The sequence below is a fragment of the Cricetulus griseus genome, chromosome 4 (genome assembly GCF_003668045.3).
Source record: "Cricetulus griseus strain 17A/GY chromosome 4, alternate assembly CriGri-PICRH-1.0, whole genome shotgun sequence".
Taxonomy (NCBI): Eukaryota; Metazoa; Chordata; class Mammalia; order Rodentia; family Cricetidae; genus Cricetulus; species Cricetulus griseus.
The window spans coordinates 150,457,337-150,481,927 of record NC_048597.1 but is presented as its reverse complement, the minus strand read 5'-3'; the positions used below and the strand labels follow the sequence as shown (position 1 = coordinate 150,481,927).

Below are 24,591 nucleotides of genomic sequence, written 5' to 3'. Positions count from 1 at the left end.
AGAAGAAAAAGCAAGTAAAAAATTACACAAAATGGAGGAAAAGACAAACCAAAAAATTCAAGAAATAAACAAATCTCTTAAAGAATCTAAAGAAACCCAAGAAAAAACAACCAAACAAGTGAAGGAAGCTCTTGAAACAGTTCAAAGCATGAAAGCTGAATTAGACACAATAAAGAAAACACAGAATGAGGCGATGCTGGAAATGGAAAGACTGGATAAACAATCAGGTACTAAGGATGTGAGTATAACTAATAGAATCCAAGAGACAGAAGAGAGAATCTCAGCTATTGAAGACTCGCTAGAGGATATACATTCATCAACCAAAGAAAACCTCAAGTCCAACATATCCCTAAAACAAAATATCCAGGAAATATTGGACACTGTTAAAAGACCAAACCTAAGAATAATAGGTATAGAAGAAGGTGAAGAAACACTGCTCAAAGGTACAGAAAACATAGTCAACAAAATCATAGAAGAAAACTTCCCCAACCTACAGAAGGATATGCCCATGAAAGTACAAGAAGCTTAGAGGAAACCAAACAGACTGGACCACAAAAAGAAATCCCCCTGTTACATAATAATCAAAACACCAAATATACAGAATAAAGAGAAAATATTAACAGCAGCAAAGGAAAAAGGCCAAGTAACATATAAAGGCAAACCAATTAGAATCACACCTGACTTCTCAATGGAAACTCTGAAAGCCAGAAGATCTTGGATAGATATCATACAAGCACTAAGGGAGCATGGATGCCAACCCAGACTACTGTATCCAGCAAAACTTTCAATCACTATAGATGAAGAAAACAAGATATTCCATGGCAAAACAGATTTAAACAATACTTATCCACAAATCCAGCACTACAGAAGGTTCTGGAAAGAAAACTCCAACCTAGGGAACATAACTACATGCACAAAAACACAGGCAATAGATAATCTAATTTTACCAAACACAAAAAGAAGTAGGAGGGCAAAATCCACACACAATGACACCACCAAAAATAAATCCAAAGCAAACAAGAACCAAAGAACAATGGACATTAATATCCCTAAATGTCAATGGTGTTAACTTTCCCATAAAAAGATATAGGCTAACAGAATGGATACAAAGACAGAATCCATCCTTCTGCTGTTTAGAATAAACACACTTCAACTTCAAAGATAGGTGTTACCTCAGAGTAAAAGGATGTGAAAAGATTTTCCAATCAAATGGGCTCAAGAAGCAAGCTGGTGTAGAAATCCTAGTATCTAACAAATTGGACTTTAAACTACAAGCAATCAAAAGAGATGAAGAAGGGCATTTCATAATCATCACAGGAAAAGTCCATCAAGATGAAGTCTCAATCCTGAACATCTCTGCCCCAAATACAAAGGCACCCACATTTGTGAAAGAAACATTACTAAAACTCAAACCACACAGAAAACCACACACGCTTATAGTAGGAGACTTCAACACCCCCCTTACACCACTAGACAGGACCACCAGACAGAAACTTAACAAAGAAACAAAGGATCTGACAGAAGTTATGACCCAACTGGGGATAACAGATATCTATAGAGCATTCCATCCAAACTCAAAAGAATATACCTTCTTCTGAGTGCCACATGGCACCTTCTCTAAAGTTGACCACATAGTACGCAACAAAGCAAATCTCCATAGTTACAAAAGAATTGAAATAACCACCTGTATCTTATCAGATCACCATGCATTAAAGCTAGAATTCAGCAACAACACAAATGGCTGAAAACCTGCATACTCTTGGAAAATGAATAACACCCAATTGCACCATTCCTGGGTTGAGGAAGAAATAAAAAAAGAAGTTAAAGATTTGCTAGAATTTAACAAGAAAGCAGACACAACATACCCAAACTTATGGGACACTCTGAAAGCAGTGCTAGGAGGGAAGTTCATAGCACTAAGTGCCCACATGAAGAAACTGCAGAAAAGTCACATTAGAGAATTGACAGAACAACTGAAAGCACTAGAGCAAAAAGAAGCAAACTCACCAAGGAGGAGTAGAGGCCAGGAAATAATCAAACTGAGAGCCGAAATCAAAAAAAGTAGAAACTAGGAAAACAGTACAAAGAATCAATGAAACAAAGAGTTGGTTCTTTGAGAAAATCAACAAGATAGACAAACCTCTAGCCAAACTAACCAAAAGGCAGAAAGAGAGCATGCTAATTAACAAAATCAGAAACGAAAAGGGGGATACAACAACGGACACTGAGGAAATCCAGAGAATCTTCATGTCATACTTTGAAAACCTGTACTCCACAAAATTCAAAAATCTAATGGAAATGGACAGTTTTCTGGATAAATATCACTTACCAAAATTAAATCAAGATCAGATAAACAGTTTAAATCGACCCATAACCCCTAATGGAATAGAAGCAGTCATCAAAAGCCTCCCAACCAAAAAAAGCCCAGGGCCAGATGGCTTCACTGCAGAATTCTACCAGAAATTCAAACAAGAGCTAAATCCAGTACTCCTCAAACTGTTGTGCACAATAGAAGCAGATAGGATATTGCCAAACTCTTTCTACAAGGCTATAATCACTTTGATACCCAAGCTACACAAAGATAAGACTAAGAAAGAGAACTACAGACCAATATCCCTCATTAACATCAATGCTGAAATACTCAATAAAATATTGGTGAACCGAATCCAAGAACATATCAGAAAAATCATCCAACACGATCAAGTAGGCTTCATCCCAGGGATACAAGGATGGTTCAACATATGAAAATCCATCAATGTACTCCACCATATAGACAAACTGAAAAAGAAAAACCACATGATGATCTCACTAGATGCTGAAAAAGCATTTGGCAAAATCCACATCCCCTCATGATAAAGATCATGGAGAGAACAAGAATAACAGGAACATATCTAAACATGATAAATGCAAAATAAATAGCCAACATCAAACTAAATAGAGATAAACTCAAAGCATTTCCTCTAAAATCAGGAACAAGACAAGGCTATCTACTCTCTCCATACCTCTTCAATCTTGTACTTGAAGTTCTAGCTAGAGCAATAAGTCAAGAAAAAGGGATCAAAGGGATACAATTTGGAAAGGAAGAAGTCAAACTTTCGCTATTTGCAAATGACATGATAATCTACATTAGTGACCTGAAAAACTCTACCAGGAAACTCCTATATCTGATAAACACCTTCAGCAAGGTAGCAGGATACAAAATTAACTAAAAAAAATCGGTATCCCTACTATATACAGATGATAGATCCAATGAGAAAGAAATCATGGAAACATCACCTTTCACAATATCCACAAGCAACATAAAATAACTGGGGGTAACACTAACCAAAAAAGTGAAAGTCCTGTACAATAAGAACTTTGAGACTTTAAAGAAAGAAATTAAAGAAGATATCAGAAAATGGAAAGATCTGCCATGCTCTTGGATAGGTAGAATTCACATTGTAAAAATGGCAATCCTGCCAAAAGCAATCTACAGATTCAATGCAATCCCCATCAAAATCCCAACACAGTTTTTGACAGACATTGAAAGAACAATACTCAACTTTATATGGAAAAAAAAAAAACCCAGGATAGCCAAAATAACTCTTTACAATAAAAGATCTTCTGGAGGCATCACCATCCCTGACTTCAAGCTCTACTACAGAGCCATAGTTCTGAAAACAGCTTGGTACTGGCACAAGAATAGACAGATAGACCAATGGAATCGAATTGAAGACCAAGATATTAATTAACCCACTCACTTACGAACATCTTATTTTTGACAAAGGTGCTAAATCTGCCTAATGGAAAAAAGCATCTTCAACAAATGGTGCTGGCACAATTGGATTTGGACAGGCAGAAAATTGCAGATTGATCCATACCTGTCACCATGTACGAAACTTAAGTGCAAATGGATCAAAGATCTCTCCATAAATCCTGCCACACTGAAACTTCTAGAAGAGAAAGTGGGAATTACCCTTGAACAAATTGACACAGGAGACAGATTCCTGAATATCACACCAGGAGCACAGACACAGAGGTCTGCAATTAACAAATGGGACCTCCTGAAACTGAGAAGCTTCTGCAAGGCAAAGGACAGTCAGTAAGACAAAATGACCACCCACAGAATGGGAAAAGATCTTCACCAACCCCACATCTGACAGAGGGCTTATTTCCAAAATATACAAGGATGTCAAGAAGCTAGCCACCAAAACACCAAACAATGAAATTAAAAAGTGGGGTGCAGAACTAAACAGAGAATTTTCAACAGAGGAATCTGAAATGGCTGAAATACACTTAAGAAAGTGCTCAAAATCCTTGGCCATAAGAGAAATGCAACTCAAAACAACTCTGAGATACCACCTCACACCTGTCAGAATGGCTAAAATAAAAAATATGAATGACAACCTATGTGGAGAAGATGCAGAGAAGAAGGAACACTCCTCCATTTCTGGTGGGAGTCTGAACTTGTAAGACCATTCTGGAAATCAGTACAGCGGTTGCTCAGAAAAATGGGAATCAATCCACCTCAAGATCCAGCCATTCCTCTCTTGGTATATACCCAAATACTGCATGTTCACACAACAAGGACATATGTTCAACCATATTCATAGCAGCATTGTTTGTAATAGCCAGAAACTGGAAGCAACCTAGATGCCCCTCAACTGAAGAATGGTTAGAGAAAATGTGGTACATTTATACAATGGAGTACTTCTCAGCAGAAAAAAGCAATGGAATCTTGAAATTTGCAGGCAAATGGATGGAACTAGAAGAAACCATCCTGAGTGAGGTAACCCAGTCACAAAAAGACAAACATGGTATGTACTCACTCTTATATGAATTTTAGACGTAGAACAAACGTTTACCAGCCTATAATCCTCTTCACCAAAGAAACTAGGAATCATGAAGACTCTAAGGGATGAATGGACCCCAGGAATGGGAAGTGGCATGAACTCCTGAGCTAATTGGGAGCATGAGGGTAGGGGGGAGGGTGCTGCCACAATAAGAGCACAACAAGAGGAGTAGAGGAGAGGAAATGGAGGAGCAGAGATATTGAGTAGCAGGAAGAATAGAGGAAAGAGAGCAGGATGAGAGATACCATACTAGAGGGAGCCACTGTAAGTCTGAGAAGAGATCTGGAACTAGGGAGATCTCCAGAGACCTAAAAGAATGACACGATCTGACAATCCAGGCAATGGAAGAGAGGATAACCTAAAAGCCCTTCCCCTAAAATGAGATTGATGGCTATTCTTTATGCCATCCTAGACCCCTCATCCAGTGGCTGATGAAAGCAGAGACAGTCATCCACAGAAATACACTGAGCTGAAATTTGCAACCTAGTTGAAGAGAGGGAGGAATGAAGATCGAATGGGTCTGTACCAGGTTGGAGAAACTCACAGAAACAGTTGGCCTGAACAAGGGAAGGCATATCGACCCTAGATGCTATCTGGGAGGCTAGTACAAGACTGATCCAGCCCCCTGAACATGGATGCCAATAAGGAGGCCCCTGCAATCCAGGGAGCCTCTGGAAGTGGATTAGCATTTTTCCCTGGTGTAAGAAGGGACTTTGAGAGCCCATCCCACGTGAAGGGATACACTCTGTCTTTGGACACATGGGGAAGGGCCTAGGCCCAGCACAGGAAGATTTGGTGGACTTTGCAGAGCCCCTGTTGAGGGCCCTACCCTTCCTGGGGAGTGGTTGGTGGATGGGGTGGGGGGTAGGTTTGAGGTGGGGGAGGAGGAATGGGGGTGAGGGGAGAGAGAGGGAGAAGGGACTTACATGTGAAACAAGCCTGTTCCCTAATTTGAATTAATATATATATATGTATGTATATACATATATATGCATAATTAAAAAATGGTGGTCTGATAAAACAGGGGGTTATTCCAATGTTTTTCTTTTACCTGTTGATGTTTGTTATATTACCGAGTATGTGGTTGATTTTAGAGAAGGATCCATGTAATGCTGAAAAGAAGGTATATTCTTTTGTGTTTGGATGGAATTTTCTGTAGATATCTGTTAATCCCAATTGGGTCATAACTTTTTTTAGTTCTTTTCTCTCTTTGTTAAGTTTCTGTTTGGTGTTCCTGTCCAGTGGTGAGAGTGGGGTGTTGACCTCTCCCACTATAACTGTGTGAGGTCTTATTTGTGATATGAGTTTTAATAATGTTTCTTTTATGAATGTTGGTGCCTTTGTATTTGGGGCATAGATTTTTAGAATTGAGACTTCTTTCTGAATGATTTTTCCTGTGATGAATATGAAATTACTTCCTTCATCTCTTTTGATTGATTTAGTTTGAAATCTAATTTGTTAGATACTAGGATAACTACCCCAGCTTGCTTCCTGGGTCCATTTTATTGGAAATTCTTATTTTCACCTTTTACTCTGAGGTAATGTCTTTCTGAATTTGAGGTGTGTTTCTTGTATTCAGCAGAAGGATGGATTCTGTCTTTGTATCCACTCTGTTAGCCTGTATCTTTTCATAGGTGAGTTAAGACCATTGAGTGCTTATACTTGTTTGCTTTTGATTTATTGTTGGTAGCTCTATTTGTATGTGGATTTACCCTGCTTTTTCTTTGGGGTTTTGGTAAAGTGGGATTATCGATTGCCTATATTTTTGTGAGTATAGTTAATTTCTTTAGGTTGGAGCTTTCCTTCCAGTTCTTCCTTAGTGCTGGATTAGTGGTTACATATTGTTTAAATGTGGTTTTGTCATGGAAACAAAGTGAAAAGCAGTGAATCATTAAAATATTGCAAATATTACAGTAAATACCCCAGAAAACATACAAAACCACTATAGAATGGAAGGTAGAAAGACAAGAAGATTAGAGCAATGTGAAAGACTTACTAAAGTTGGAATGCTAATTTATAAACACATTCTGTGAAATGCATTGCCTGTCATTAACAATTAGTCTTCTAAATCTGTAGATTGCTTTTGGTATGATTGCCATTTTTACTATGTTGATCCTACCTATCCAAGAGCATGGGAGATATTTCCATTCTCTGGTATCTTCTTAAATCTCTTTCTTAAAGACTCAAAATTCTTGTGATACAGATCTTTTACTTGTTTGGTTAACATTACCCCAAGATATTTTATGTTTTTTGTGGCAGTCATAAAGTGTGATGTTTCTCTGATTTCTTTCTCAGCCCATTTATTGTCTACATATAGGAGGACTACAGATTTTTTGAGTCAATCTTACATTCTGCTACTTTGCTGAAGGTGTTTATCTGCTGTAGGAGTTCCCTAGTATTTCGGGTCACTTATGCAAACTATAATAACATCTGCAAATAGTGAAACTTTGACTTCTTCTTTTCCAATATGTATCCCCTTGATCTTCCTTTGTTTTCTTATTGCTCTATCTAGAAATTCAAGTACAGACTTTGAAAGAACAATTCTCAACATTATATGGGAAACAAAAGACCCAGGATAAACAAAGCAACCCTGTACAATAAAGGAACAGGCAGAGTAATCACCATTCCTGACTTCAGGCTCTATTATAGAGCTATAGTCCATAAAATAGCTTGGTATTGGCCCAAAAATAGACAAGTAGACTAATGGAATTGAATTGAACACCCTGATATTAACCCACACGCATAAGAACATCTGATTTTTAGCAAGTTATTGTTAAAATTTTAATCTTTTAAAATTTTTCTATTTCAATTAGAAAGATTATTTTACATGTCAAACCCAGGTCCCTCTCCCTCGCTCCTCTCCTGTCCCCCAACGAACACCCTACCAATCCCATACTCTTTCTGCTCCCCAGGAAGGGTGAGGCCTTCCATATGGGGTCTTCAGAGTCTGTCATATCCTTTGGGATGGGGCCTAGGCCCAGCCATTGTGTCTAGGCTCAGGGGGTATCCCTCTATGTGGGATGGGCTCCCAAATGCTACTCCTATGCTAGGGATAAGTACTGATCCACTACAAGCAGCCCCATAGATTTCTGAGGTCTCCTCACCGACACCCACATATAGGGGGTCTGGATCAGTTTCTTGCTGGTTTCCCAGCTATCATCTGGGAACCAAGAGCTCTCCCTTGTTCAGGTCAGCTCTTACTGTGGGTTTCACCATACTGTTCTGGAACCCTTTGCTTGTCATTCCTCCTCTGCAACTGGATTTCAGTTCAGTTCAATGTTTAGCTGTGGGTGTCTGCTTCTACTTCCACCAGCTGCTGGATGAAGGCTATAGGATGGCATATAAGTTCATCAATCTCATTATCAGGGGAGGGCATTTAAGGTAGCCTCTCCTCTGTTGCTTAGATTGTTAGTGTAATCTTTGTAGCTCTCCAGACATTTCCCTAGTGCCTGATTTCTCTTAAACCTATAATGTCTTGCTTTATTATAGTTTCTCTTATCTTGCTCTCTTCTGTTCTTCTCCCAACTCAACCTCTCTGCCCCATCATGTCCTCTTCACCCCTTCTGTTCTCCCCTTCTTATTTTTCTAGTTCCCTCTTCCCTTCCCCCATGCTCCCAACATTCATACAACAAAGACATCTGTTAATCCATGTTCATTGCAGCATTATTTGCAATAGCCAAAACATGGAAGCAACCTAGATTCCAGTCAAGAATGGATAGAGAAAATGTGGTACATTTACACAATGGAGTATTACTCAGCAGAAGAAAAAGAGAATGGAATCTTGAAATTCACAGGCAAATGGATGGAACTAGAAGAAACCATTCTGAGGGAGGTAACCAGTCACAAACAGACAAACGTGGTATGTACTCATTCATATGTGGATTTTAGACATAGAGTAAAGGAATACTAGCCTACATTCCACACTGCCAGAGAAGCTAGTAATCAAGGAAGATCCTAAGAAAGACATACATCATCCACTAGAGAAGGGGAAAGGGACAAGAATATCTGACTTTTGACAAAGAAGCTAAAATTATACAATGGAAAAAGAAAGTATCTTAAACAAATGGTGCTGGCATAACTTGATGCAGGAATATAGAAGGCTGCAGATATATCCATATCTATCACCATGCACAAAACTGAAGTCTAAATGTATCTAGCCACATTGAACCTCTTAGAAGAGAATGTAGTTGGTATGTCCAATGACTTGGTAAGGGATACCACTTCCTGAACATCACATACATAGTACAGACACACTGAGATAGACAATTAATAAATGGACCTCCTAAAACTGAGAAGGTTTTGTGAAGCAAAGGACACAGTCAGCAAGACAAAATGGCAACTCACAGACTTGGAAAAGATATTCAGCAACCCCATATCTGACAGGAGGGCTGATTTCCAAAATATACAAAGAACTCAAGAAGCTAGTGTCCAAAGCACAAACTAATCCAATTAAAAAGTGGGGTACAGAACTAAATAGAGAATTCTCAATAAAGGAATCTAAAATGGCAGAAAGACACATAAGAAAATGCTCAACATCCTTAGCCATGAGGGAAATGCAAATCAAAACAGCTCTAAGATAGCATCTTACACATGTCAGAATGGCTAAAATCAAAAACAACAATGACAGTTTATGCTGGATGTGGAGAAAGGGGAACACTCTCCATTGCTGGTGTTAGTGCCAACTGGTACAGCCACTTTAAATCAGTATTGCAGTTCCTCAGGAAAATGGGAATCAATCTCCTACACAATCCAGCAATTCTCCTCTTAGGCATATACCCAAAAGAAGCACATTCATACAACAAGGATCTCTGCTCAGTTATGTTCATATCAGTATTATTTGTAATATCCAGAAACTGTAAGTAACCTAGACGTTCCTCTACTGAAGAATAGATAGAGAAATTGTGGTATATTTACAGAATGTAGTACTGCACAGTGGAAAAGAAAACAATGGGATGTTGAAATTGGCAGGCAAATGGATGGAACTAGAAGAAACCATCCTGATTGAGGTAATCAATCCCCCAAAAGACAAAAATGGTATGTACTCACTCATATGGTGATTATAGATCTAGAGCAGAGTAGTAGCATCCTGCAATCCATACCACCAGAGAAGTTAGTAAATGAGCACCCTGAGAGAGACATACATGTTCCCCTGGAGAAGGGATAGGGACAAGATCTCCTAAGCTAATGGGGATTATGGAGGGAGGGGAGTGGGAATTCAAAGAAAGAGAAGGGGATATTGGGAGATGAGAGTACATGATTGACCAGGAAGATTTAGTCAGGGGAGGAATGGAGGAGAGAAAAAAAAAAGTGGGGATACCATCATAGAGTGAGCCATTATAGTTTTAATGAGCATTCTGGCACTAGGGAAATGTCCAGAGATCTACAAGGTCGACCCCAACTAACAATTTAAGCAGTAGTCTAGAGGCTACCTTAAAAGCTCATCTCTGATAATGAGATTGATGACTACCTTATATGCAATCCTAGTGCCTTCATCCAGTAGCTGATGGAAGAAGATGCAGACACAGCTAAACCCTGAGTTGAACTCTGGAATCCAGTTGTAGAGAGGAAGGAGTGATGATCAATGGGGTCAAGGCCAGGCTGGAGAAACCCACAAAAACAGCTGACCTGAACAAGGGGTTTGTCATGGACCCCTGACTGATAGCTGGGAAACCAGCATAGGATTGTTCCAGACCTCTAAATGAGAAAGTTAGTTTGAAGGTCTGGACAATATACAGGACCACTGGTAGTGGATCAGTATTTACCCCTAGTACACAAATAAACTTTGGGAACCCATTCCACATAGAGGGATTCTCTCGAAACATAGATACACTGGGGAGGGTTTAGGCCCTGCTTCAAATGATGTGGCAGTCTTAGAAGATCCCCCAGGATGGCCTCACCCTCCTTGGGGAGCAGAAAGGGGTTGGTATAGGGGGGGTCAGTGTAGGGCAGGGGAGGAGGGGAGGGAGAGGAAGTGAGATTCACATGTAAAAGAAGCTTGTTTCTAATTTAAATAAAAAACAGGAAAATGTAAAAATAAAATTATGGACATACACATCAAAAAATATAGAAGTCTGTGTTGGTACCATTCTATTTCAGTACTCTAATTTGGTTTAGACTTCATATATATATATGTGTGTGTGTGTGTGTGTGTGTGTGTGTGTATAAATATATATAATATATTTATATATATCATATTATGAATTATAAATTCATAATCATATTATAAATTCAATGTAATTCTGTTTTTAATATATTCACTGAACTATGCAATCATCATTGTGTTCTATTTTAAAACATTTTCATCACTGTCCTAAATGAAACTCTTTAACTATGAGCAGTCATGTTCCTTCTTTCCCATCCTACAGTAACTCAAAGTCATTAAACTGCTTTTGTCGGTGTGAGTGGCCTATTCCTGGAATCTTCTCTCTGTGTCTGCCAGTGGTGGGATAATAGGCAGCTCTAATATCTATCTTACTATACAGGCTCTGGGATTCCAATCTCAGGTTGTCAGGCTGGTAGATATGCAGTTTACTCAGTGGTTTGTCCCCCATCCAAAAGTTTTTCTTCCTGGAGTTAATTTTCAAAAGTGTTTTTCACAGTGTCAGAGAAGAAAAAGAAAGAACATTGATGGACATAATCATTTTAATTCCAGCTGTTTTTCTCTAATGCATCTGTTGAATTTTGTTAGGAACCTCATAGCACAGGCTAAGTCTGAGGACATGCACCTATCTTGTAAGTAAGAAGAAACATTGATATCTTAGTATTTACCAAATGAAGTTACTTAGGAAATGGAAATAAAGATATGTAGTCATTTTTGACATGGAGTCAAAATTATTAGCAGAATCTATTCAAGATAGCCATAGCCATTAGACAGTAGTGCAATGTACAGATTTTGTCTCTGTATTTTTGGGCTTGCATTTATCATTATGTTGCTTTTCAGTTTGTTCTAATTTCTGTTCATTCAGATAGAAAGGTTATCATCCTGGTTCTAAAGATCCTGTAAGAACAAAGAGAATGGATAACAATAATGCAGATTATTAAGTCATGCATGGCCCAGGATCAATGTTACAGTACTTACTAAAGATTTCATGCCACTTATTTTATTGTAATTTCTCTGTGAGTCTTCAAGTGTCATTCTGCATATGACATGATGAGAGACCATAACTTCTCACGGGGGAAATGATGGGGGCTATAGATCATATCCAATGCGATCTTGAATAGATAATCTAGACTGTGCAATAGCCTTTATTGTTATGAGAAGAACGAAAAAGGTAAAGATAAAATCCAAATGCTATTTCAGATAAGGAACACAGGAAGGACTTAGTCATATCCAGACAATGCTCTTGTTTCATGGGTTGCCTTCTCAGACGACGAAGACATCAGGAATCACAGACAATTTCAGGAAACTCTTGGCAGCTTGCACTACTAGCATGGGGATAGAGGAGTCTGTGAAGAAGGAAACCAAGAGTCAGAACTGTGCTATAGGGGCAGAGAGGGAGGCTTTTTCATGAGCCTTCTCAATTATTCCTTTCATCCCCTTCAGACCTGATTCAGCTTCCTGCAGTACCCTGGATTTGGCTCTTTTCCTGTTCTGAGTTGTCTTTAGTCTTTTCTGTCCACAGGAACCCATCAATAAGGATACAAAAAATATCCATGAGTACTGGCTACATGTCTAGGGTTAGTCTTACTCAGCTAATCATCTGCATCAATGTTCCTTCACTCTGATCAGCTTGTCCCAACCACCAACTGCATATTTCATCTTAATCCTGAAGGGCAAGTGTAGGGAGTCACCCTAGCCCCGCCCAATAGTCCTGGGGCAGGTACCAGGTGGACCTGGGGACTCGCCCATAAGGGCGGGATGAAGGAAAGCCGGGATGACGTAAAGGGGGCTTCTTAAAGGACTGCACGTGGGGACGGGGCTCTCTCTTTGTTCTGGCCGCGCTGGCTGGGTTCTTAACCTAGCTCTGGCCTGTGTTTCACCCGGCTGTGCTTGGAAATAAAGAGACCTTAATCCAATAGGCAAGTATTGGTTGAGGGAAAAGACAATGACCTGAGATACCATGGTAGGAGTAACTATGGTCACTCTCTAGTAGTCACCCTCTGGTACACTTACAGGCATAGCTCTGAAACAAACCTAGAAAGGAGAGAGGAAGATCGGCTGTGCTCCTACCTGCATGGTCATGAAGCCAGGCTACCGCCTTACTTTCCAGAAGTTCCCACTCACACTTCACGTCTTTTCCTTTGGCATGTAGCCAGAGAACAGCCAGCACTGTGGCCCAGGCTGAAGGGTCTTGATCCTTTAAAAACAGACAAAAACTTCTGTGATGCTCAGGCAATCCAGGAAACCACTCAAGAGGAAGCAGATAGGTTTCTTAAATCCTTCCTTGTCATTCCCTAATCTTCAGATACATGGAATTCTTTGGCTATTCTTACCATACAGACTGACAGAGCTCAAAGAAAACATTCATTTACACTTAGAAATGGACTTATGTTGCAAATCCAGTGTAAACAGCACCACATTTTGCAAGATACTCCACAAAAACAGTACATGAATAGTTAGGCAAAGAGACAGAATTGTATATCTGACTTCTTTTAAGGTATTGTGTTCATTAATTTTCTTTGTATCCTCACATGACAGAAAATAAGCCCCCAGAAAGAAGAAAAATAAACAACAAAACAACAAATTGCCACAACAAAGAATTAAAAGCACATTTCAAAACATAAATGCAAGTAATACAAAAGGTAAAATATTTCTAAATTAGTTCTTTAGCAATGATGGATATTTGAATGTAGGCCCAATATTAGACACCAGTCATATTTCTATGAGTAATGCTTAAGTCAAGGTAGCAAGAATCCAAAAGCATGTTGCTCGGGACTAGATGAAAAGCCCATTCTGAGTTTTAAAATGTAGCTCTGAGTGTTCTCAGCTTAGGATAGATGACTTATGAAAATCTATAAATCATAGCCCAAGAGTGAACCACTTCCTGAAATATCTTGGTTCAGATCTTTTGTTTCACATTGCTTGTGGCCACATGACACCTCTGTGTTCAATGTGAAACTGTTTTCAAATGAGTTTGCATGTCTTCTATTCATACAGATGAGGGCTAAGAAATAAAAGCAATTATTGACTTTTTAATGTTGTATAATTTTTTCATTGCCCTTGTTTTTCATGAAAGCTTAAAACTCATGATTAGAGTTTTGGGTCTCTTGATTCTCCTATTTATCACATTTTCTTTTTGTTTATCATCTACCAATAGATAAACTTTAATCTGTATCTTCACTAATATCAACAAGTAAACCTTCAGATTTTAAGTGGCTGCAAATTTGTTTCCATTTTGACATCAATTTCTTTTTCAGTAGTATTATTTATAAGTGATCTATACCCAGTCACAGATCTAACATTTTAATTTTCAAATTTGAAATTGAAATTCAGATATCAACATGTAATATTTATTCAACTTTACTACACTTTTTTTTACTAGATTCAATTCATGACAAATTATCATTTTGTCAAGCAGCCACTGTGAAACAATTTTGACGTAATATGTCCATAGTTTCATAAAATATTGAAGTCAGTTTGTATTTTACAGCATGTATATCCCTGTTGACCAAAAAATTTACATCTCATTTGCATTCACCACAATTGATAGCCTTAATAGCCAGGCATGACTAGAAGATATAGTACAAGTAGTATAACTATAGAATATGGGAAGTGTATTTAATTATATCTCACATTTTAATAACTGAGAACTGTATTTCTTCTTTATTATTTGGCATATACTTCATTGAAGAGAGTTTTTAAAAATATTATTAGAAGATCCAGAAGGCAAACTTCAAATTCTGGATAGAGTATATTCCTTATTTAGCACATATGAGGACATTTAAAAAGCAATACTGGGGCTGTTATTGGAGTATCTGCAGACAGGGCATCCTAGCATTGAATCGAGATCTGCACTGGCTAGTGCAAAGCATTCATGTTCTTAATGTTTGATTTCTTCATCTACAAATAGGTATGTAAAATAGAACCTGCCATAATTAAATGAATTGAGGAAAAGTTAAGTATATTCATACTAAGTGCTTTAAAACTCATCTTGTACAGTATGAAGATAAAAATGCTTTTACAAATATATCTAAGGGAATATTATTAACAAAAGAGCAATTATTTTCCCATTGATGTCCATCTGTCTGACCATGCCTTACAGCAGCTAAGCTACTAATTCCATGTTCCTTATGCTCAGGCTTAAGTTGAAATAATTTTATCTACTATATATTGCACATTAATTTCATCTTTATATTATCTATATTCTTATTCCTCAGCTTGGCCCTGGTGTATTCCAATTCTAATTATGTTCCTACAATCATGAAGCACACTCTGTTTCCCTTGTTACACTTTGTATCTCACCTTGGCAGGATTTGCAGCTTTTGTGTCTTTCAAACCAGTGCCCAGGATCTTAGTCAGATCCTTATCCAGCTCCCAGGAACCATTTGCCTTTTGGAGGGAAATCAGGCATAGAACTTTTTTTCCAAAACCTTTGTGAAAAACTGAAAGACATATAACATGGGAAATTATGGATCACAGCCCACCTGAGACAGTCTCCTGAAATAGGAGGCTGTAGTGAGGGTTCTGCAGGATGTCCCCAACTATTTCTAATCTGTGATGGGTGACCAGTTGCTCCTGGTTCTAAACACTACAGCAGCAGAGTCTGCTGGGGCCAAGCCCTGGTATGAGATGGACTGTGTAGACAGAGATTTCCAAGGGGACTCATAGAAATAGAGGCCACTCAATTATAGTAGGTTAGAAGGTATAAAGTACTGTATTATAGATTACTGAAGCTAACCTCATTCTGGCAAATACAAGGTGATGTTAAATCTCTTATCCTTCCTACTGCCTCAAGTAAGTCACCCCATAGGAAGAGAAAAGTCTAAGATAAAGAACATGAAATGTTAGATTATGACTACCATAAGTCAGAGACACAATTTGGGGTCCAATTCACCTTTGCGGTATTTTTGCAAGTTGGTTTTCTTGGTGGAAGATTTTGAGTTTTCCATCATGCGCATCAAAACTATATCTTCTATATGACCAAATGACCCGTAGCTATTAAATTCTAAATCTGTTACAAAAAACAATGTTAAGGAAACTTTACCTAGGAAAAAACTCCCTTAGACTATAGAGTATATCTTCATAGACCTCTAGGGATTCTTACCAAACACTGAACGATGTGCTGACACATTATGTTTAGAACGTACTGCACCTAGTGCTATTCTTGATTGATATGATGGCCTGTGACCTGAAAAACATAAATGCACACTGGAGACTGCAACATCCTCTGTGTTCTGCACCAATCAAATATTATTTGAAAAGTGAGGTTTAGAGACACTAACTCCACCATCCATAGTAGCCTCACTCACTAACCACAATGTGCTATTCTCCAGGGTGGCATCTTCCAATTCAGATACTCACCATCTGAACACTCTTTCTACTTCCTATTGAATTTTCTGGAACCCCTGACATGAGCTGAGAAAGCACAGCCTCAGATCACCTGCAGTACAGAACATTCTCCCAGATACATCTTAATGTAAAAACATCTTTTTTCTCTCTCACAAACCTATTTTATTTTTGTTCCTTTCAAAAGAAGCTCAATGGCACTCTAAGCATCCAGGTTCAGAAGGTTAGATTGGCAATTGTCTAAGGCCAAGAATATTACCTTCTCTCTCACTTGGGTAATCTTCCATATATCCTCACTACTATCAACTATCAACTACTTAAGTCACTTCCTACCAGTACTCAAAGTACCCAAAACCCACACCACAGGCTTCCAGTGCACCTCAAGATCTTCCATAAATTTGAGAATTTTTATTATCCATGTAAGTATACCAAGCAACATTTTAATGCAGAGATTAAGCCTTCCTCAGATCCAGAGACTATGGCTCTAATACCCCTCTTCTATTCACTCAAGTCATTGGAATTTTTCAGACTAGTATATCTGAAATATTTTAATGTAATTTTTAAAATACAACACCAATATTTCTAGTATTTTAACTTAGGGTTTCCTGATTTAAAAGTGGTTATTGATATGAACTGTACTTTCTAAGTCCCTGATTCTCCTATATTTTCTTTATTTTTCACTCAACCTAAACCTTAATCAAGAAAATTATCTCCCTCATTAATATCTAAAATTATAGCCATAATTACTAATCATAAGAACTATTTCAAAATTCTACATTAGAAATCAATTCAACACTCTACCTATTGCATTAAGTTTAAGTTGATGACACTTGCTGCAAATTATTCAGAAAATCCAGTCCTTTAATTGGTGCTTTCACTTACTTAAAAGATACAACTGGATCCTATGCTGTCTCAGAAAATGATGCTCATTTTTGTTTGTTTTGTTTTGTTCTTCATTTTCTAGTAACCCACTGTAACTCCTTCAGATCTCCAAGTCTTTCTTAAACCCACTCTTCTACATTATCAGATGCAATCTAGTCATCTGCAATCAATGTGATCAATGACTAATCATCAAAAACAGAAATTACATTCAAATTAAATGATTTGATTATTCAGTGTCTATGGATGCTTCTGCATCATAATGTGTCGTGGTGTTCTTCTGTACTTCTATAATAAATATCTGTCCCAGTTGGACACAATCTACTTCTCTAGAAAGTTTAAGGCAAGCCATAAATCCTTTTTGTGGAAGAATGAAGAAAACATGGAAAATTTAAGAAATGTAATTAAATTTAAATTCATGAGATTCTGAAACATATCATATTTATATTATTCACTTAGATATCTAAGAATCATTAAAAATAAGATTAAATTATAATAAAACTTACCAGTACTATATGGACATGTGATAGGCAAATTTGAAAAAGTCATTGGCCTTGGAATCACTCTGGGAGCCAAAGGCCCCTGCACTGGCTGGTTGAGATCCTTGTTTACAGCAATGAAAGCTGTGAAGGAGCTGAGGACTCCAGACTGAATACTGATGTTCAACACATCCTCTTTTTCACGTTCTGATGTCTTATGGGAGCCCAAGTCCTTCATCTGAATCAAGGACTTTGCAGCCAACCGATGAATGATGAAGCTGAAAGAAGACACTGCACAAAATTAAAGAAAAGTAACTGCAAATAAAGTATCAAAGACTTCTAAAATCTAGTGACTGCATCTGAAAGGGAAAGCAGGGATGAAGTGTATAGATGAATAAATCAGAAAAAGAAGAGCTTAGAGGAAACAACAGAGGATAGTGACAGGAATGACTGAACCATCAAGAATGACAGAGGAAAAAGAAAGGGAATTGTGGTGTTTTGAATAGGAATGACCTTCAAAGACTCAGGTGCTTAAGTATATACCCAATAGGGAGTGGCACTGTTAGCAGGTGTGGCCTTCCTTATTCTTGTACTTATGGCCTTGTTTGAGGAAGTATGCCTTTGTGGATTTGGGCTTGGAGGTCTCAGATGCTCCAGACCCCATAAGTAGCTTATGCAACATCTTGATTCAGTGTGGTGTTCTTTCTCTGCTGTCTTCAGATAAAGATACAGAACTCACAATTCCTTTTCCAACACCATGTCTGCATGCCACTATGATTTCTGCCATGGCAATCATGGTCTAGACATTTTTACTGTAAGCCTGACCCAATTAAATGTTTTCCTTTTTGAGTGTTGCTATGGTCAATGTGTCACATATCATCAACAGAAACCCAAACCAAGTCAGCAAGTAAAAGGAGAAGAAGACAAGAGAAGAGAGAGGTGGGGAAGTGTGAAGATGGAGAAGCAAAGATGAGTTCTTACCTGGCATTTGTCTTGGGTTGTAGGGAAAATGTCACCCTGTTTTCAAGACTCCTGCCTTGGAGGGTATACTTGAGGCACACTTCTCCTGAGCTCTCCTCTTGCTGCAAATTGGAGGAGAGCAGGAGTGAAAAAACAGACTCACAACCAGGTAAATGGTGAGCACTAGAGAAGTTTCTTAGCTCAGTGAATGGTCACACTAAGAATCAGTAGCATGGCATGAAGGAGAAGATAGGATGCTGGCTGCCTAGCAAGTGACATATCTTGCTGAAATCCCAAAGGCAAATCACTGTTGTAAAACTGTTGATACAGTGTCTCACTGAGTAAAGGAATGAAGAATAATAGGTACTTACAGGCATAGTCCCATTGAGTTGGGCATAGATGATTAATCTCTGACCTTTACAGATGGCAGTCTGCTCTGGAGAAAGCATGCTAGCTGACAGACCAGGAGGCATATCCCAGCTCAGTGAGAAATCATCCACTGAACAGTTTAGAGCAAACTTCAGAGATCCAAGAGCCTGTTGGAGGAGAGAAGAACCAATCATATCTAGTCACCAATGCTAAGAAAGAAATGCTATTCTTTCTCTCATTATATGTATGTAAAGCTACACTTGAGAGATGTGAAATTTTATTATGTGAGAGAAATATTTAACAAGGAGACTTCTGCAAAAGTGAGTTAGAAAAGGCATAGGAACAACTTAGAGAAGAAGATTAGATATATGATCAGAGATATCTTGAATTTTCATATACTAATGAAGGAATGTGAACTTATACTTTTGTGTATCTCTCTCTCTCACACACACACATGTCTATCTTCTTTTGTGTGTGTGTCTTTTGCATGGAGAATGCATTTGTATTCAATTACTCTGAATAGAGACTACAATCTCAGAGCAGCTGAAAATTTTAACTTCTTTATCTCTGGTACTTAAAAAATAGTCCCACCCTGTTCATTCATCTTCTTTGGATTCCCAGGTACCATAGTCAGATGCCAGTCTTTAGAATGGAAACAATTTTTAACAAGCTCTGAAGTAGACTCACTAAGTGTATGGCCTGAGACTCATGAAAGTGTATTTGTAGCAGGTTTCCTGTTGTGCCTCATAGTCACTGTGGACTTGCATCTTTGGTCCCTCGGCCAGTTCTCACCTTGGTCTGCATCCTGTCCTTGCCTGTGATAAACTCTACAGTGCCCCTGATTCCCGGGCAATGCCTTTGATTAAACTGGTGGATGCTCCTTCTCCAATACCAAACGAGAAACATCTGCAACAGTGAAATGATGAATGTTAGAAATGGGCTCTACATAGACCAATTATCAGTTCACATGGGCTGTTCAAAAACTTATAAAGAGATAAGGCACTTACTTCAAAGTGAGTGTATCACTCTGTGTTTTGAAATCAAGCTTTATTTCTATGAGCTTTCTGAAATGCTCAAATAAGTGGCACAATTTAATGTAACGTCTTTTATGGAGAAAGGCTCAGTTTCATGTTGTTAATGAAGGTCTAGGGCTGAGATAATTTACAAAATATGTTCTATTTATTTTTTATCTATGAATTTCCTCTAGTGAAATATATAATAGTCAAGTAAATATATGAATATATAAATATCTTTCAATATTTAAATAGTCAAGTAAATGCACTGACACTTTGGCTGATGCATTCAGTATCTGTGGACTTTTCATTAATGTGAGTCATCTGTCACAAATTCTGTGAAATGGGACACTAGAATTTGTGTATTTGGTATATAAGCATGAGAACCAAAAGTTTATATTGTAGTTTTGTTCCCTCTTAATAACCTATAAAGCAGTCACTATTTTTTTAGCATTTTCAATTGATTGATAAAACAAACAGATTAGTGGATTTCCATGGTCATGTAGACAACCTGAAGGTGAAATACACAAATTCTTAGATTATGGTATTAAAGAACTCACATATAAAATTCAAGAAAATGCTGTGAGTTCTACTCATAGAAATACTAGACTAGATTATTCAAGCCAGGAGAATGAGATACCTAGAAACAATAATTTTAATAATTTGTGTAAATACAGACAACTACTAAGACAATAAGCTCCAATGAGTCCTCCAAGAATATGAAGCTAGAAGCGAAGACATGGAAAGGAAGGACAAATAGAGTACTGAGACTGACTATGCTGTCCACCATTTGAAGCATGGGTCATGTGTGGATGGCTCAAGAGCTTGGCAGTTTCAGAGTAGTAGGAAAACTGTAGAGTTTTGAGCTTTGTCAGTGGTAGGTATCCCTAAAGACACCTGAGAATTTTTCACAGAACAATGTAGAAATACTAATACTTAAGAGGTAGAGATAAGTAAGAAATGATCAAGCCAAAATTTATCACACTTTAGATGGATTCAATCTGCCAGCTTCTAGTCTAGGCACACATTGAAAGCAAAGAGTAGGCCTATTAGTGGAAATATACCATCTAAATACCAATAGTCCACAAATAACTACTAACTCCACTATATCTGAAAAGCACATTGGCCACTTCTAATAAATAATTAAGAAAGAAAGTTTTCATAAAGTAGGAAAAGGGCATATTTTTTGATGCTTGGTATGCATAGATACCAAAACCTCACAATATAAAATTCATAGGATTACATCCCCTTTAATAATATTCAATATCCTAAGCTATGTGTAACAACTGAATTCCAGAATATGTGGCAGAGATTGTTCATTAATAGTGAGATGCGTTAACCCAAAAATGTAAAGTGGGACTATGATACAGCAATAGTCATAATTTATGCATAAATTAACAAAGGATAAAATAACCACCTACCTCAACAAGTTGATGAAGTTCATTTGTTGAAATTCAATGGGTCATTTATTAATCACATGTATACACTTCAGGAGTTCACATTGTGAGTACACACACACAGAGAGAGAGAGAGAGAAAGAGAGAGAGAGAGGGAGAGAGAGAGGGAGAGAGAGAGAGAATCGTTCTATTTTGGCCACAAAATAGTAAGATATTGCTAATAATATCAAAACAGACAATTAAAAATCTGTTCATCAAATATTATACTTAATGGTATATTTTTTGCAATATATAACACATTTATTAAATCAAATAGAGAAAAGCAACTGCAGAGACACCATGCTCCTTGAGAGCTATCATTTGTGACTAACTAGCATGGCTAAGTATCCCTCAGCAATCCACTATTTTCTCTGGCTTTGGGCTCATTACTTTCACTTAAGGATTTCATATACTTAAGCCATTAACCAAATTTCCCTGGTGTATTGGTAGAACATTACTCATTGATATAATAATAATGTACTATAGTTTTTTATGAGCAGGTTATGATTCTGGTAATGCACAGAAAGCCTCAAAAGACATTAATCTTGATATATAGCTTAGATGAAGAATAATCAATAAATGTGAAACAAACAAACAAAAGAAATACCCTACCATGTTTAAGCTCATAGAGTGCTCTAAATTAGACATCAACTGAAGAAAAATGCTAAAAGGGATCAATGTGGTTAAAGAAATAGGGTCATCTGTAAAATGAACCAAGTTTATAAAGACCCATGAAATACCAGACATGCTAGATACTTTATTAATGTGTATTATTTAAATTAAGTGATAGAGCACATTTTAAGTTCTAGCTAGAGCAATAAGACAAGAAAAGGAGATCAAAGGACTACAACTTGGAAAGGAAGAAGTCAAACTTTCACTATTTTCATATTGTCGACATAAGTGACCCGAAAAACTCTACCAGGGAATACCTACAGCTGATAAACACCTTCAGAAAAGTAGCAGGATACAAAATTAACTCAAAAAATCAGTAGCCCTACTATATACAGATGATAAATGCAATGAGAAAGAAATCAGAGAAACATCACCCTTCACAATATCCCCAAGCAACATAAAATATCTTGGGGTAACTCTAACAAAAAAGTGAAAGACCTGTACAGTAAGAACTTTGAGTCTTTAAAGAAAGAAGTTAAAGAAGATACCAAAATATGGAAAGATCTCCATGTTCTTGTATAGGTAGGATCAACATAGTAAAAATGGCAATCTTGCCAAAAGTAATCTACAGATCCAATGCAATCCCCATCAAAATCCCAACACAGTTCTTCACAGACCTTGAAAGAACAATACTCAACTTTATATGGAAAAACAAAAAAACCCAGGATAGCAAAACAACTCTGTACAATAAAGGAACTTCTGGAGGCATCACAATCCATGACTTCAAGCTCTATTATAGAGCCATATTTCTGAAAACAGCTTGGTATCCTTTCCACCGACTGACCGAGGAATGAGGTGAGTGAGCCTCTGCCCTTACCCAACTCTCACCCAAACCATCACTCACCCCCCAATGCTCCCACCTGCGCCTGCCTGCATGGGGTAGACACGCCCAGACAGGGAGGAGCTTCCTGCTCCCTGAATCTGGTAGCACCCCACTCTTCCATCCCTTCCTCTGACCCACCCAGGAACGAGATGAGTGAGCCTCTGCCCTTACCCAACTTCAGCCCAAACCATCACTCACCCAGACCCCCCGCCCGGGCCTGCACCGGCCTGCTTGGGGTAGACACGCCCAGGCAGGGAGTAACTCCCTGCTCCCTGAATCTGGTAGCACCCCACTCTTCCATCGCTTTCCGCAGACCAACCAAGGAAAGAGGTGAGTGAGTCTCTGCCCTTACCCAACTCCCACCCAAACCATCATTCACTCTGACCTCCCCGGGCCTGCGATGCCTGCTTGGGGTAGACACGCACAGACAAGGAGGAACTCCCTGATTCTGGAAACACCCCACTCTTCCATCTCTTTCTGCCAACTGATCCACAATGAGTGAGGAGACTACCAGGAGAGGCAAGACCGTCCAGAGTGGTGGACATTGAATTCCTGGCCCCCACACAACACTGGGTGACAAGAGGAGATAGAGAGACCCCACCTGCACCCACTAAAAGAAGTTATGGGAAGAAAACAGAATAAGATTTCACTCAACAACAGAAAGACCAATATGAAACTACCAGAATCCAGGGACTCCACACCAGCAAGATCTGAAAAGCCCAACACAGAGCATGAAGATGAGATGGACCTCAAAAATTATCTTAGCAAGTTGATAGAGACCTTTAAAGAGGAAATAATAGGTGTAGAAGAAGGTGAAGAAACACTGCTCAAAGGTACAGAAAACATATTCAACAAAAGAAGAAAACTTCCCCAACTTACAGAAGGATATGCCCATGAAAGTACAAGAAGCTTACAGGACACCAAACAGACTGGACCACAAAAAGAAGTCCCCCTGATACATAATAATCAAAACACCAAATATACAGAATAAAGAGAAAATATTAACAGCAGCAAAGGAAAAAGGCCAAGTAACATATAAAGGCAAACCAATTAGAATCACACCTGACTTCTCAATGGAAACTCTGAAAGCTAGAAGGTCTTGGATAGTAGATATCATACAAGCACTAAGGGAGCATGGATGTCAACCCAGACTACTGTACCCAGCAAAACTTTCAATCACTATAGATGAAGAAAACAAGATATTCCATGGCAAAACAGATTTAAACAATACGTATCCACAAATCCAGCACTACAGAAGGTTCTGGAAGGAAAACTCCAACCTAAGGAACATAACTACATGCACAAAAACACAGGCAATAGATAATCTAATTTTACCAAACACAAAAAGAAGTAGGAGGGCAAAATCCACACACAATGACACCACCAAACATAAATCCAAACAAACAAGAACCAAAGAACAGTGGACATTAAAATCCCTAAATGTCAATGGTCTTAACTTACCCATAAAAATATATATGCTAACAGAATGGATACAAAGACAGAATCCATCCTTCTGCTGTTTAGAAGAAACACCCTTCAACTTCAAAGACAGGTGTTACCTCAGTGTAAAGGATGGGAAAAGATTTTCCAATCAAATGGGCTCAAGAAGCAAGCTGGTGTAGAAATCCTAATATCTAACAAATTGGACTTTAAACTACAAGCAATCAAAAGAGATGAAGAAG

At 38.2% G+C, this 24,591-nt stretch overlaps 1 pseudogene; it reads right to left on the bottom strand.

Moving 5' to 3' along the window:
* Positions 1 to 12,061: 12,061 nt before the first annotated feature.
* LOC100773749 overlaps positions 12,062 to 24,591 on the bottom strand; it is a 42,561-nt pseudogene continuing 30,031 nt past the window's right edge.